A 16356-nucleotide genomic window follows, 5' to 3' on the forward strand; every position below is an offset into this window, starting at 1 on the left:
TATTGCTTCGCGCGTGGGCGCTGTACAAAAAGTGGAGTTAAAATAGGAACCTGCTTTTTGGGCGTTCGTTGTCGAAATGAACCCTTGTGTGCGAGATAATGCGCTAAAATATCATTTATCCTATAAATTGACATCCCTTAATTAATAAGATCTAAAAAATAATATATATGATAACAATATTTATAAATTAATATACCTAGGGGCTGTTTGTTTCAAATCCTATAATTTTAGGATATGTATTTCACCATGAGATTTAAAATTAATAGGTGTTATGTTATGAGTTGGGATTTCTAAAATGTTGTTTGTTTCATTAATATTTTGGAATTTGGAATATTACAATTTGTAATTTTTTTGTTTCAAGCTCAAATTGTAGCATTATCAAATAAAATTTTTTATAATATGATGAATATGCTATCTTAGTGAGGTTACCTCCCACAAAAAGACAAAATTGGGATTTGTCAAATCCTCTCCAATTGAGAGGTAAGCACACTCATTTATGAGATTTGTCAAAATCCTCTCCAATTGTGAGGATTTGACATATTCTAAAAATTGAGCACTTCTTGCACTTTTGTGATTCAATATTCTAAAAATTTTCTCAAAATAAACACCATATATGGAATCCCAAAATACAAAAAAACTCACTTTTTTTGATCCTAAAACTTGTAATCCATACCAAATGTTAAAATTTTTGGTGAAACAAACACCCCCTTAATCGTTTACATCTATTCCAATCCTCGAACTCCTAATTTAAGCGCAAAAATTTATAGATTTTTACATATAGGCTCTTATATTACTCACACTTATAAATTTACCCTTCAAAATTAAAAATATATAAAAAAACTATTCTTTCGTCTTCTTCATCTTCTTTCTCTCTCGTCTCTCCACTTTCCTCCTCCCTAAAATTACTCCCTCTTTATTTTCCTCTTTCCCAGAATGCTCTCTCTTTCTCCATGATCTGCTTCATCTTTCTCTTCTCCCCTCTCTTACTCCCCCCACCCCTTCCGCCCTAAAATCATCAGATTCTTACCACCTTCTCCACCCATGTTCCTCTTCCCAACCTCTCTCTATTCTCTCATCTTAGTCTTCTCCTCCCCTCTTATCCTTTTCTTTCACTCCTCTCTCCCCTCAAACGTTAAGTACAAGTGGAGAAGGAAGGAGAGAAGTGGCGAAGGAAAGTAGAGAGGTTGAGTTTTTATCTAAGTATTTTAATTTGGAGGATAAATTTGTAAGTATGAGAGATATGAGAGGTATATATGCAAAAATACTAATTTCCCACCCAAACCAAAACTCCAGCAACTGAAATAAGTGCAAGTGATTAATTGTATCAATTTATAGATGTTATTGTCACTAGCGTTACTTTTTAAGTCTTATTGATTAAAGGGTGTTACTTTATAGGGCTAAAGTAATATTTTAGCCCAAGATAATGTTTTTTGCAATGATGATAAAGAGATGCTTAGAAGCCGTATTTACGGGGATTTGTTTGGAAAAGAAGTGTTGCACAGTAAATATAGAGGAATTTTTTAAAATTATACCAAAATAGGTAGCCACTAATAAGTTTAGGGTATCTTTGCATACTGCAGTGATTTTTATGTGGTCTTTCTCTAAAAGTGTTTTCAAACTACTATATAGTGAGTGTTTTGGTCAACAATAGTTCAACTATTTATGCGATTAGTATTAGTATTAAACATATTAACTAATATATTAAAGATAATTATAATATGATATACTATAATAGTATACAAAATTAATGTATTAAAATATCATATATATAATTAAGACATTATAATATTAAATATTACAACATATTTTTAATATAACATTATATTATAATAATAAAATATTATCTTCAAACATTAATATATTTAATTATTGTTTATATTAATATGTTATTAATATAATTACCATGACATTACATAATAATTTTTACGTTACTATTTTAACATTATATAAATATTATTGTCACTATATATTAATTTTTATTAATGAAAATGTAATAATATACTATTTTTATAATATTATATAATATTTTTATATATGATTTTATTATTACACCATTAATATTTGTTATAATTTATTATTTCATCATTAATAAGTTATGGATTTTATAATTGTTGATGCTCGTAAACAAATAGTCGATGGGGGTTTCTGATAATCACATTTTATTATAACTAGTATGCAATACGTCAGTTGCACGTGATGCATATTAAAAAACTATAAGAGTTAAAATTCATAATCTTTCCATAAGTATGCATTGAACTTATTTAATAAATTATATATTATATAATGTTTCCATAATATTATATTATTTAATAAATTATACATAACCATTAAAAATTATTTTATTGCACTATGGTTAAAATTTTTAACTTATACTAATATTAGTACTTATACTATTATTAACATACATTTAATAATTATTTAAAATTTTCTATTATTATATTATTAAACAATTTATTTAGGAGTATAATTATTAAATAATAATGTAATCATTAGTTTAAGTAACGCTATTGATATAAATAAACTATTTAAATTATTAAATATTTATGTCATGTACATATTTTATTACAATATCTATTAAATAATGGCAATAATTTTTAATATTAAAATTTAAAGAATATTATCTTATTTGATAATTAATATCGTCTTAGTAATAAAAAATTGGATGGTATAAACTAAAAATACTATAATTTAAAAAAATTAATTTATATAAAAATATTGGATCCTTGAAATATATGAGACATTTACTTTCCAAAAAATGTATGAAGCCATAAATTTGCCAATAGATCAATGATTTTATTGCACGGCTATGTTCATAATGTCTAATTTTTATGAGCTAAGACGATATTATAATATAGAAAAGGGTATTAATTGTTGATAATATAAAAACAGCCTATTTATACTATTATTAAATAGTTAAATTAAGTTACATATTTTAATTAAATAAATAATTTTAGCTATTTCATTACAATTGAATAAAGTATTTTATAATAATTATAATATATTTTATTAATTTTTATTATCAGTCATAAAATTATAGTATATTCTAAAGCTAGTGGCCAAATATTTTGAAGAAAATAAAGAGAAAAGTATATGCCTGGCATAATAATTTTAAGAATTCAATTTTTTTATATAAATTAATTTTCTCTACTTTGCCTAAAATAAAAGTATTTTTTAATTATATAACATCCAAATTTTTATTACTAAAGATGATTATTAATTATCAACATTGTAATAATTCTTTATAACATAAAGAAATAACCCCTATTTATACTATTATTAATAATTATAATTATGTGCAAAAATTTATTAAATGAATGACTTTTACTATTTTATATAATTAATAATTTTTTACAATAAATTATCATATACTCATAATTTTTTATCATTATAAATTATTAATATATTCTAGCGAATGACCAAATAATTTGAGAAATGAAAAGGTGCATAGTTAATGAGAGGTTATGGATCATTAGTTTTATAATTAATGGTATAATTTTGAGTTATAAGAAATTGAGAGGGTAAAAAAGGAAATCAAAAGTTTTAACATGGGTATTCTCTTTTATAAGTAGTATAGATTTTATACCCTCATTATCTATTTTATATGAATAAATATGTCACTAATAATTATTTTTATCTTTAAATGCATGTTAATGAAGAATAAATTCCAAAAATCTCATCTCTCAATAAAGCCCACAAATTAATGAAAAACATCAACAAAATTTCAAAATCATTTTTATAGTTGAAGCCCAAAGCCAAAAGAAGAATTGCCAAATTATCCAAAAGCCCAAGCTAATAAAAGAAGAAGAAAAGCCAAAGTGAATGCCTAAGCCCAAGAGAAGAAGAGAAGCCCGAACAGCAAAAGGGAAGCAGCTCACATTGATAGGCACATCGATAAGCCTATCGATGCCCTTATCGATAGCTCCGGCAGGCAGCTACGAATCTAAGGCTAAAAATTGATATTTTTGGATAAGATTTCAATCCAAGGGTTCTCAATCACTGATGTTTACTATAAATAGGGGTAGAGAGTGAGGGGTTAGAGGTGTAAAAATTTTTATAACTCTATTTGAAGAGGAGGGCCACTCTTAATTGAGAAGGCCTTCCAAATTTGTAACTTTTGTTATAATTAATAAAATAAATTTTTTCACCACTTTAAATATTTCTTCTCTTTGTTGGATGATGAAGATGGAGATGAAGAATTATTTGGAGCTTTGCATTTCTTTTATTTTTCTCTTTATTTCTTTTTAGTAATTTCTTTATTATTGCTTATTAATTAGATTTACATTCATGCTTGTGGTATAGATTTATTTTCTTGTCTTTTTATGTTCTTTTTGCACTTTAATTTGTAGAGTAGATTTATTTTCTTGTTCATAGTTTAGATTTTTATTTTCTTTTTATTTTTTTAATTAGTTTTTTTTCCTTCTTGTTTTTATTTCTTAATATGTGAAATTAATTCTTGTAGGTATCTTAGAATTATATGAAACTAGTCTAATTTCCTGTATGTTATGCAAATTATTCTCTTACACTTAAAATGATCATGTTTAGGATAATCAACTAGAGAACTAATTGATAGAAGAAGAATTTGATAACCTATATTTATCTTAAATGGTTTGATATGTTATACTTATGAATTCTAGGATTACTATCTTGTTGTTGTTCCTATCATGATTTTTATTTTGACTTAGATGATAATTTGATAGGTTATACTTTCCTTAAATGATTTGATAGTCTATACTTAATAAATATAAATTGAAATATGATAACAAGAGAATAGTTTGTATTTAATAATTGAGATTAACTAGTGGATTCAATTCTAGATTTCTCATATCTTTAATTAAATCCTTCATCTTTTGTTTTCTTGTTTTTTCTCTCTTTTTATTCTTGTTTGTTATTCTATTCTTTGATTCTTACTTCTCTTCTCTAAAATTCAATTTATTGTTACTTGCATATATTCACAACAATCACAATCATTCCTCATATCTCTCCACAACCACACTTATTCTTCACTCCTATTTGTCACGCATACAACATAAGAACCGATTTATATTTTCTTCTACAAAACACTTTCCTCGTGGGATCAATAACTTTTTATACTATAACTTGACACGGTTGTGCACTTGTAACATTTTTAGTACACGTTTATGTCGCATCAAATTTTTAGCACCGTTGCCAGGGAAGGTGCTTAAGTAGGTTTTAATTATTTTGATTCTTTAACTTGTGTGTTTCTTATGAAAGAACTACTTGGAGATTAAAGATCAAGGATTGGAGATTAAGGATTTGGATATTCGCTTGTGGTAAGTCTTATTCCTAATATTTTCAATTCCACACCTTTAGCTAGTTTCTCACAATTAGCGACAATTAGGATAAAAAAAATCGTTGACCATAATAAAATTCACCCTCCACTTTGAAAATTTACTAACAAGATAATAAATTCAAACAAGAGCTCTCTTTTTACTTTTGTTTAATTGTTAACCATAAAAAATTCTTTTTATCATCATTTTGTAGTCACTTTTAATTCATAGGGTTGCATTGCATATAGTTAGTAGGAATTCACCAAAGTGATTGTAGCACATGATTTGGCACACACTTTAAAATATTTTTAAGGGCAAAACCCCCTAATAAAGATAAGGTGAGGGATTTCATCACCCATTCCTTAGCCCAAAAATCACTAATTCCTCACTACACAACCCAAGCCTAATAAAACTCATTAGACGTTGGCCCTAAGGAATCGAGCTCAATAAGGAACAAAGAATCTTTAGGTGAACCGGTTTATGTTTTCTTGGATTAGTTGGTGTCTAAGGCAAGGTTTAAGGGTTGCGTAAAGTGCTCTGCAAGGAACGAGGTACTTAATCGATATCTGATCAATATTTGTTCCTATCATTACCTAGCTAACTAACCGAGTAAAACTTTTATCTTTTCACTTAAGGAATTTTTGGTTAGGAGCTGGTCTAGCTGAGTTAGGCTTAACCCTAGAGTTAAAGTGATTGCGAAGTGATTATTATTTTTATTTGGTTTTTCCTTTTTCTTCTTATAGAAAAAATAACTCTTATTTTTCTTTTAAAAAAAATATATAGGATTTCTTTTAGTTAGGTTTTTCCTAGTTAAAAAAAAACTAACTTTTATTCCTCAAAAAAATATAGGATTTCTTTTAGTTAGGTTTTTCCTAGTAAAATAAAATTTAACTTTTATTCCTAAAAAAAAGTTTAGTTAGGTTTTTCCTTTTTCTTCTCATTTAAAAAAACCATTTCTTTTTTCTATTTTCTAAAAAAAATAATAAAAAGAATAATTACAATTTTTTCTTATTTGATTTCTTCATCCTCATATTAACAGTAATTACAGAACTTTATCATCATTGTTCTAGGTCGACAGAACAAATGTAAGTTCTTCAATTCTTATCTGCATTACTTTGTGCATCAAGAATTTGCATTGAGGACAATGCAAAATTTAGTTATGGATGTGGGAATTACTTATTTTTTTCTTTATTTTACTTTTTTTGTATTTTTGTTATTCTTTTTCTTTTTCTTAAAAAAATTATAAATATTGTCACTTGCCAAATTAATAGAGTTAAGTAATAATTGATAGATTTTAAATTTTCTAATTCCTAGTTAGTAATATACTCAAGAATTGATAGATTTTAAATTTTCTAATTCCTAGTTAGTAATATACTCAAGTTCACCTTTTATGATAACTCCAAATAAATTTCTTAAGCTAGTTAGTAATATACTCAAGTTCACCTTTTATGATAACTCCAAATAAATTTCTTAAGAAATAATTTTTTCAAAGTAGTATAATTTACTTAACCCTTAACTTAAACTTTTAATTAAAATAATGAAATTTTTGTATGCTTAACTTAGCGTTGAAAATATTTTTTTTAGGTTATCATGATTTACACATTTTTTCAGACTATATATATATATATATACTTACACACATATATATATTAAAAAAAGAAAAAAACTAACCTTATAAAAAAAAGAGTGTGGAAAATGGGCACAAAAAAAAAACTCTTAAATTCAAAGTGATTCTATCTTATAAAAGCCTAAGTTGACTGAGTAATTAAGCTTAATGAGTATCTCTATACTTAATGACCTAAGCCCAATTAGGTTAGGATCCATTGGCCAAAAACTCATTAAATGGTCACTTAAAAAGCATGTTAAAGTAGAAAAAATCACCAAGGAAGAAAGAATTGAAAAAAATACTAACAAATGTTTTATATATATAGTTATATTTGTATATATGGTTTTGAAAAATATTTTTGATCAGGAGACTTGAAAATTATTTAAAACAAAGAGTTAGCATGTTCTTTTTAAAATTTTTAAATTAAATTTCTAAGTTTGGCTTGGTTTTTGTATTGCTATAATGAGAAGATTTTCTAGGAAATTCACTTTGGAGTTATACATAAAAACGTTTTCTTGAGTAGTAACTAGCTTCAATTAGGTTGTCTAAATTTATCAAGTAAATTTAGTTATTTACTGAATTTTTTTAATTTGGTAATTCGATCGAATTTTGTGGGTATATTCACTGCAAACCCTCACGAGACTACAACTCGTCCACTAGGGTAACCTAGGGGTTTAAAGGCTTGTTGTATGCGCTAAATACAACCGCGATTCCTGCGAAAAAGACTTAGAATTTTCTTTTTATTTCTTTACTAGAGGACTAGCAAATATTTAGGTGTGGGGGTATTTGATAATCACATCTTATTACAATTTTATACACTCATTATCTATTTTATATGAATAAATATGCCACTAATAATTATTTTTATCTTTAAATGCAGGTTAATGAAGAATAAATTCCAAAAATCTCATCTCTCAATAAAGCCCACGAATTAATGAAAAACATCAACAAAATTTCAAAATAATTTTTAGAGTTGAAGCCCAAAGCCAAAAGAAGAATTGTCAAATTATCCAAAAGCCCAAGCTAATAAAAGAAGAAGAAAAGCTAAAGTGAAAGCCCAAGTCTAAGAGAAGAAGAGAAGTTCGGACAGCAAAAGGGAAGCAACTCACATCGATGCACCCACCGATGTGCCCATCGATGTGCCCATCAGTTGATGAACTTGGGGAGGGTTCGTTGAGAGGCCCCTGGGCCATTGAGGTCCTTGCAGGGGGTTTAGTTGTTGGAAGTACTAAAAATACAAAAGAGAGAGTAAAGCTCAGGTGCAAGAAGAAGTTGCCAACCTCCCCTTGGCTTTACCTTTCTTACCTCCCTTTATAGCCCACTTGCCTCTGGGAGCTTGACCCTTGGCTTTTATTAACTATGCACAGGAGGCGGTTTGAAAGGTGGACAAGCAGGCTACTGAGTCATCTTTCTTCCTCCAGGTGTCGACAGGCGACTGGGAGGGAAGTCACTCGGTGTCAGGGGAGAGAAGTCTTCTCAGTGCTCTAGGTTTATCAGAGTAGGAAAGGTGTAGGGTAGGCCGGCTGTGTAGCTGTCCTTTCTCCATGTGGCGGTTGGCGATTGGAGGAGAAGTCATTCGTGCACAGGAAAGCATTATGGCAATTTTCTGGGAAATGACTTGTAAGCCGAATAAGCTGCTCGTGCCGGAGATCCTTGTCAGAGTGTATATCTTGATGGGACTAGTCAATGCTGTAGCTTCGAGTGACATTTGAAGTGATCCTGGTCGGATCTTATCCCTTTAGTCAAGGCGGGTTGATCCGTGTGTCATCGTTATGATTTGGCAACCCGACAGTCGAGTGGACTTCGGGTTGGGCGTGTAATCGAGTTATCTACTCAAGGAGTCGTCTTATTTGCGAGGGAACGACTGATCCCATTCTTCGAGTCGGTCATGATGACCTATCGGTCGGAATAAGGCTTGTCGGCTCGTCTAGTCAAGGGACTTGGCTCTGACTGTGCTTTTGAGCCTCTAAAGTCGATTCGGACCATTGCTCGCTTGGGCTTATGCAGGTATTCTCCCGACTTCTATTTTGGTATGGTGAAGGACCATAATAGTTTGCCCCTTTCTGTCAGAGTTGACTTTGGTCGGGTCTGGGTGAAATAGGAGTGTGTTTGCTCCGAACATTTGCGGTTTTCTAGCCCGCTGATCATGGCTTAGGGACGTGGTGTGGAGTGCGCTCAACCGCCACCCTTTAGTGAATTGATGGTATCGGTTTTAGGACCCATTTCTTCATAGGAATCGAGGCGTCAGGGGTTAGAGCAGGCGACGCTTCGCTTCGCCACTGGATTAGTGTGAGCGGTGGTTCGTATCTCCAATGATCTATTTTAGATTCCTGAAGCGCATCTGCATTGGTTGCTCCAAGGATTGATCCTTTTGAATTCTCCCGCCTGCTTCTTCGGGGGTATATAAATAGTTGCCGACGTTATTGGGAGAGTACTCTATCTAAAGAACATTTTTCTTCATAGGTACTTTCATCACCATTTTTAGAGATTTCATCATGGCCTTTCCTCAGAATGATCGTGAGAGGAAGCTTAGGGTTCTGTACTTATCTTGGTCGAGGATGTCTACGGATGACGAGGCGTAGTTGCACGATAGGTACAACATCTCTCGTGCGACGATGACCATAGGGGTGCCGGACAGCTTGACTTTGATGCACGTGCATGGTGGGGACCGGGTGCCTCTTTATTAGGCGCACTTGTAGTGTGGGCTGCGCCTGCCATTGCATCCCTTTGTAAGGGAAGTTTTTGCGGCTCTAGGGGTTTTCCCTTGCCAATTCCACTCACACGCCATCTGCACTTTGATGGCGTTTATAGACGTTTGCTCTGAGGTAGAGGTGGTACCCAGCATTAGCTTGTTAGGGCATGTGGTCAGCGTGGGGTTCGCTGAGGGGGACCCCTACTATTTCTTCTGTTATCGAGGCGATTTTCACTTGGATGCCGACCTCCCCGAGTTGGACGAAGGATGGAGGAGGTTCTTTGCCTGGGTGTTCGGTGCTGACAATATATTGTCCTGCTCAGGTTGGCCCGAGGTGCGGGAGAATGTACTGGAGCCAAGGGCTCTTAGCGATCCTAAGGCCAAAGATGTCGAGAAACTTCGGGGTCTTCTCGGTCTTCAGGAGTCCAGAGCTTTGGTCGGAGGAGAATTCCCAGAGATGAGAGAGTCCTCCTCGTCCTCCTCAGCGCTCCAAAGCGACAGTCCTTCTGTAGGCGTATAAAATTACTTATAGGTCCCTTAAATACGGCTCAGCACGAACCGACGAACCAACGAGGCAACGAGGTTAACGAATCGCACGCAAGCAACGGAATAAATCCATTCACGTGCGGAATCAAGCTAACGGGTTCGAAGAGTCAACGAGTCATCCAACCAAGGGTAGACTCGGACGAATCACGATCGAATCAAGATCAGTTTTGGACTTGAACTCAGAAGTGGATTTACTACCAAATCAGGAATCGGATTTACTGCCAAATCAGGTCAACGATTCAAATCCAGACAAATCAACCACAGAACCGAAAAACGGATACAACGACGAAAAATAGCAGAAACCCAACACCTAGAGGGGCTCGGCCGAAACCGAGCCACCTCAAGGTGGCTCGGCCAAAGCCGAGCCACCTATAGGTGGCCGGCCAGATCTGTGCCCGGGCACAGTTCAGAGAGCCTATAAATAGGCCCCCATTGGTTCATTTCAAAAGGTTGGAACTTTGAGAGCCGAAACTCTGTCGAATTGAGAATTGAGCTTAGAGTTTTGAAGACTTGAGGACTTGAACATTCAGATCTGGTTCTCGGCGAGCATCCACGTCACAAAAGGCAGGAGTTCGAGAGAGAGAAAGATCAGATCTGAGATCTACACGAGATCATACTCCGGATCAAAGCTTGGCCTTTGATCCCGAGAACTAAGGGCGATTATTTCCTTGGTGAATTAATCCCCCCCGGCTATTATTTCCTTCGCGAAATAATACCCGTCAAATCGTGTAGATCCGACCGAATCTAAATCTCACGGTGGTCCACGGATTAACCCCGACGTTGGCAAAGAACCCACACAAGCGAGCGACCGCAAAACAGGAGCTCGTGATTCGTTCGAAAGGAAAGTTGTAATCTTTTTCTTTTTCTTTGATTTCGTTGTAACCGGATCTAAAAAAGACCGGATCTTTTGTAACCAAAAAGCAATTACTTGAGATAACAATGAATTCAATGCAAGGCATTTTAAACGCCGAACAATCTGAGCGACCACAGCTGGGCAGCCCGCTGCATCTCGCTGCTGAGATCGGCAGTCGTCGCGAGCCGCCGGATCTACCATCCGCGTCGTGAGGACCCGCGTCGAATACGAAGTCTCAGACCAGCCCAGTAAGTTCGCCACAGAGTCGAAATACTTGTCGCTCCTCGTCCGATCAACCCCCCCCCCTCTCCCGCAAGTCCAAAAAGTTCTCCTCCATCCAGAAAAAACAGTCGTTGGCGTATGAGACGTTGAAAAACAATAACCAAGGTCTCGCCCCGTTTGATGCCAAAGTTGGGCATCGGGGTAGGATTCCTCAAATTCCCAACCAGCCGGCAGATTTGCTCTACAACCCTTCTGCCGCAGATGGGCGTGGGCGTGACTGCTCTCGCAAGAGAGCCCGGCCAAAGGAAAACGTCAACGCCCTATGCGAAACATCCGCAAAAGGCCATGGAGGTCCATTGTTAACGGATCCACTACAAACGCGGATTCTGAAGAACCAAGAGAGGCAAACAGTTCCTCACAACAGAGAACGGCGCGCTCGCAACTATGGAATGGGTCCCCGTGCCAAACGGAATCGTTCGAATCACTGGAAAGAAGCTTCGCAAAACGCCGCGCGACTAATCAGCGCAGGGCGCGGGCCCTCAAAGCCGAAGGAAACGCCGTAGAAAGTTGCCAGAAAGGGTAGTCAAGAAAGCCGCCATCAACCCGCCAAGTCTGGAGGCCAAAGTCTGAAGCGGCAATTCAGGCTAAAGAGCAACCTTTGCAGCCTCCAACCAAAGTTCAACCTCCGGCGAACCAAGCTAAGTCGCCGAGAATTCCCATAACTACTCCGGGAGATCATGCAGAATCCTCTCGAAGGAGAAAGTCAGTCTTGGAGCGCCTCGGTCCAATTCCCGACGAGAGAGGCAAAGCTCCAGTCCAAGGACGTTTGGGCCCACTAAGAAAGCCCCGAACGAATCAACATGCTGGGGGTCGCCGTAACCCTCAACATGACAAAGAAATCATGGCACCCAAACGCACTACTTTGCGCATTGAAGTCCAGGAGCCCGTTGAGAATTCACGCCCACAAAGGCGCGTTTCGAGGCGCGTGACTCTCGAAAGTCCGAAGAAGGTAATTCGCTCTCAGAAGGAAACGTTATCGTCTGATGATGATTACGTTATACCTGAGAAATCGTGCCAACACACGATAGGTTGCTCCGACTTTCAAACGGAAGAGCTGTACTATCGTGCTGAGGGTACGAGCAAAGCCAGAAAGAGAAGTCCTCGAAGGCTAGAAACTCTGTCCCTGTTCCAAACTCATTCGGGCAGTATTGTCTGAGTGCAACTGCATTAAGACGGTCCCCGAGAGAGTTTCGGTGTTCGAAAGACTTAGTACCGAAACGCCAAAACCAAGGCCTAGGCATTTCCGACGAAGAAGAACGACGGTTGAAGATGGAGAATTTCCGAGGGTCACCGCTAACATGACCAGCAAAAGGACATCGACACAGGGTAATCCCGAGTCGATTCCGGAAGCACCCCGGTGTGTAACCCGTCTGCAATCTAGAGCCATCATACGAGGAACTTACGGTAGGGTTCGGACAAGAACACCTTCAGAATATGAAGAATCGGATGCCTGCTCTACGGTCGCATCAGATAATACAGTGTCCAGCGAAGGACAACCCCGCGAGGCACTTATGATAAGTGCGGAGCAAGTGGCCAAGATGCTTGAAGACGCCTTAGCTAAACAACAGGAAACCTTCAGGTTCGAAATGCAGATGGCCATGCAAAACATGAGAGAAATGCATGACCAACAAATCCAGGCATTGACGAACCAGCAAGGCGAGCCAAGTCGTCGTAACCCGGTTAACCTGGAAGACGAGGACACCAATGCGAATGAGACGCATAATGCCAATAATCCGTCCGTCAATGCAGGCGGTGGTAACGAGAATGCCAACACAGACTCAGGTGAAAGCTTGAAGATTAAAAACCTCGAGAGCAAAATCAATACATTGATTTCCGCTCAAGAGATGAAGAAGATGGACATTCCTTGTCCCTACCCAAGAGAATGGGAATCAATCCCCTACCCGGCGAAGTTTAGTCTAATTAACTTCACGCCATTTGATGGGAAGGGTTCACCCACTCAGCATTTGATTTACTTCAAATCGCACCTGGGTGTCATCTCTGGTAATGAACCTCTGATGGTACGGTCCTTCGTTGGCACTCTTCGTGGAGCCGGCTTCGATTGGTAACGTTGCCTCAAGCCAGGAAGCGTGGACAGCTGGGACGACATGGAAACTAAGTTCCTCACCAATTTCTTCGACGACGACACCGAAATATCTATCGGAACGTTGCTTGATGAAAAACAAAAAGACGGGGAGTTGGTCGACGCCTTCGTCAAAAGGTTCCGGAACAAGGCGACGAATTGTCGGGACCCGATCACTGAGGAGTTCATTCTCCAGACTTTCCACAACAACCTCGCACTGGACGTGTTGGAAGCAATTGGAACAGCACCGTCTGACACTTGGAAAGACTTGAAGGTGCAAGGTGAACAAGCCGAACGCTTCCTCCGAAGGAAGAAGGCCGAGAGGAACCGACCGACGGTTAATCCGCTGAACTCAAACTTCGCCTCTCGTGGTAAGGGCAAGGCACCTGCAGCTACTGATGGTCACAACAGCAATCTCGAAGGCAGCAAAAGACTTCGGGTCCGAGACTCCAAAAAGAGTACTCTTTCAAGGACGAAGATGTTCCAGCCATCTTCGAATCCCTCCTTGAAGGTAACAAGATCAAGCTACCACCTATCACAAATCAGGAGGAAGCTGACAACACGACGGATCCAAAGTACTGTGCATACCACAGGAGGGTCCTTCATCCTACCAAGGATTGCTTTACTCTCAAGAATAGCATTCAGACCTTGGTTGAAGCCGGCGTTATAACGCTAAGGTAAGCCAGTTGAGAACGGCACCACTCCGATAAGTACAAGAGTATAAACTGCTTCTTAACACTCCGATAAGTATAAGAGTATAAACTGCTTCTTAAGGCTCCGAAGAGTATATGAGTATAAACTGCTTCTCAATCCTCCGACCGGTATAAGAGGTTAAACTGCCTCCGAAGAGTATATGAGTATAAACTGCTTCTCAATCCTCCGACCGGTATAAGAGGTTAAACTGTTCCCTGATACTCCAATAGGTATATGAGTCTAAACTATTTCCTTTCTTCCACGGGAAGTTCCTGGAGAGTGCCATGCGTGGTATTCTTAAGGATAACCCGATCATGCAACCGATACGATGATAAACCCAGTTTCGCAAGAAAAGCTGGGGGTGGATAATTCATGTAACGGGAAGTTCCTGAAAGAATGTTACATGTAATTTTCTTAGGGATAACCCGATCATTACAAATAAAGTGATAAGCACTAAACCCACCGTTTACCTAGTCAAACCTTAGGACCACAATCGAAACCCCCTCTCGATTCATCCAATGAACGAGAGGTCCACTTGCAAATCGAGTGATCTAACCTTCTTACAGTTAGGGTCATCTCAAACTCCTGATTGGTCAAACCTTCCGACAGTTAGGACCAAAACCACAATTCACTCTCGATAAACGAGAAATTCATCTTTAGTTCGGTAATCAAACCTTCCGACAGTTAGGGTTATCTGAATCTTTTTGATTCTAGGAGTGGAGATCCCACTCTTAGTTTCACCTTTTCGGATTCCGGGGGTGGAGATCCCACCTCGAGTCTCCTTTCCAGTTGAAGATGGAATATAAAATTCTTCTTCTTTAGTGTTGGGAGATAGAATATAAAATTCTTTCTCTCCCATTCTGGGTTCGTCTTTGCCCCAAGAGAAGACACCACCTTTTTTTTTAACTCCCAAAATCTGTGCCTCACAGGTACATGGAATTTTATCCCGAATCCTAAGTAAGGATAAGTCAACGCCTAACACGCGTTGCCGGTTTAGTTTTTCACCGATTGAAGAAGACACTAGAATTCCAGTCTAGGAAGTTTATCCCGAATCCTAAGCAGGGATAAGTCTGCGCCTAACACGCGCTGCCGGTTTAGTCTTTCTCCGAAGAAGAAGACACCAGAGTTCGATTCTATGGGGAATTTCATCCTGAATCCTAAGAAAGGATATGCCGACGCCTAACACGCGTCGCCGGTTTAGTCTCTCTCCGTAGAAAAAGACACCAGAGTTCGATTCTGGGGTATTTTATCCCGAAGCCTAAGTAGGGATAAGTCAACGTCTAATACACGTTGCCGGGTAGCCTATTCCCGTAACAATGGCGAAGCCTATGTATTCAACATCATAGCACAAAGTCTAAGAGAATTCACTCTCTTAGCACAGCGTTACAATCCACATACTAGCCCGACTCAAACGGTAGTCGGTAAAGGCTAATCAAATCCGTTGAAGGCTGGGGATTAGCCAAAAATCCTAAAGTCAACGCCTAACACGCGTCGTCGGGTAGTCTATTCCCGTGAGAAAGACGAAGTCTACGTATTCAATATCGTAAGTCTCAGAGAATTCACTCTCTTAGCACAACGTCACATGCGGAACGGATTTAGATAATCCGCATGCTAGTCCGATTCAAACGGTAGTCGGTAAAGGCTCATCAAACCCTTTGATGGCTGAGGGTTTGCCAAAAATCCTATAAATACGAGAGTCACTAACGCATCAGCTTCATTAGTTGGTCTCGTGACTTGAGCATCCAACGACATTCGAAAGCCTAGGGTCAACGCCGGTCAACGCGTAACCCTAGGTCAACGCTATTCAACGCGTTGCGATCAAAAAGTCAGCGTACGATGATTAAAACCCTAAGGTCAACGCCGGTCAACGCGTAACCCTAGGTCAACGCCAATCAATGCGTTGCAATGAAAGAATCATAACTCCAAAGAGTATAAGAGTATAAACTGCTTCTCAATCCTCCGACCGGTATAAGAGGTTAAACTGCTCCCTGATACTCCAATAAGGTATATGAGTATAAACTGTTCCCTATTTTTGGTTGAGAAGTTCCTAGAGAATATTTTTCTAAATAATCTTAAGGATAACTCAACAATACTACGCCGGACAACGCGTCGCAAATAAAGACTTAACGCCAACATTCGAGGGTCAGTTCTATGTTGAACCAACAAGCATAAGCTAAAGATCATAAAATCAGGAATTGACTTCAAATTCGAAATTCCGACAACGGTCAGACAATAAATGCAGCACCGAAAACCTCACAGACATTCGACAAAGCACCGAATAGCCTGGAGAATTGAAGGAATCAAGAACGGAAGTCA

This window comes from Asparagus officinalis, chromosome 10, assembly GCF_001876935.1.
Source record: "Asparagus officinalis chromosome 10, Aspof.V1, whole genome shotgun sequence".
Lineage (NCBI taxonomy): Eukaryota > Viridiplantae > Streptophyta > Magnoliopsida > Asparagales > Asparagaceae > Asparagus > Asparagus officinalis.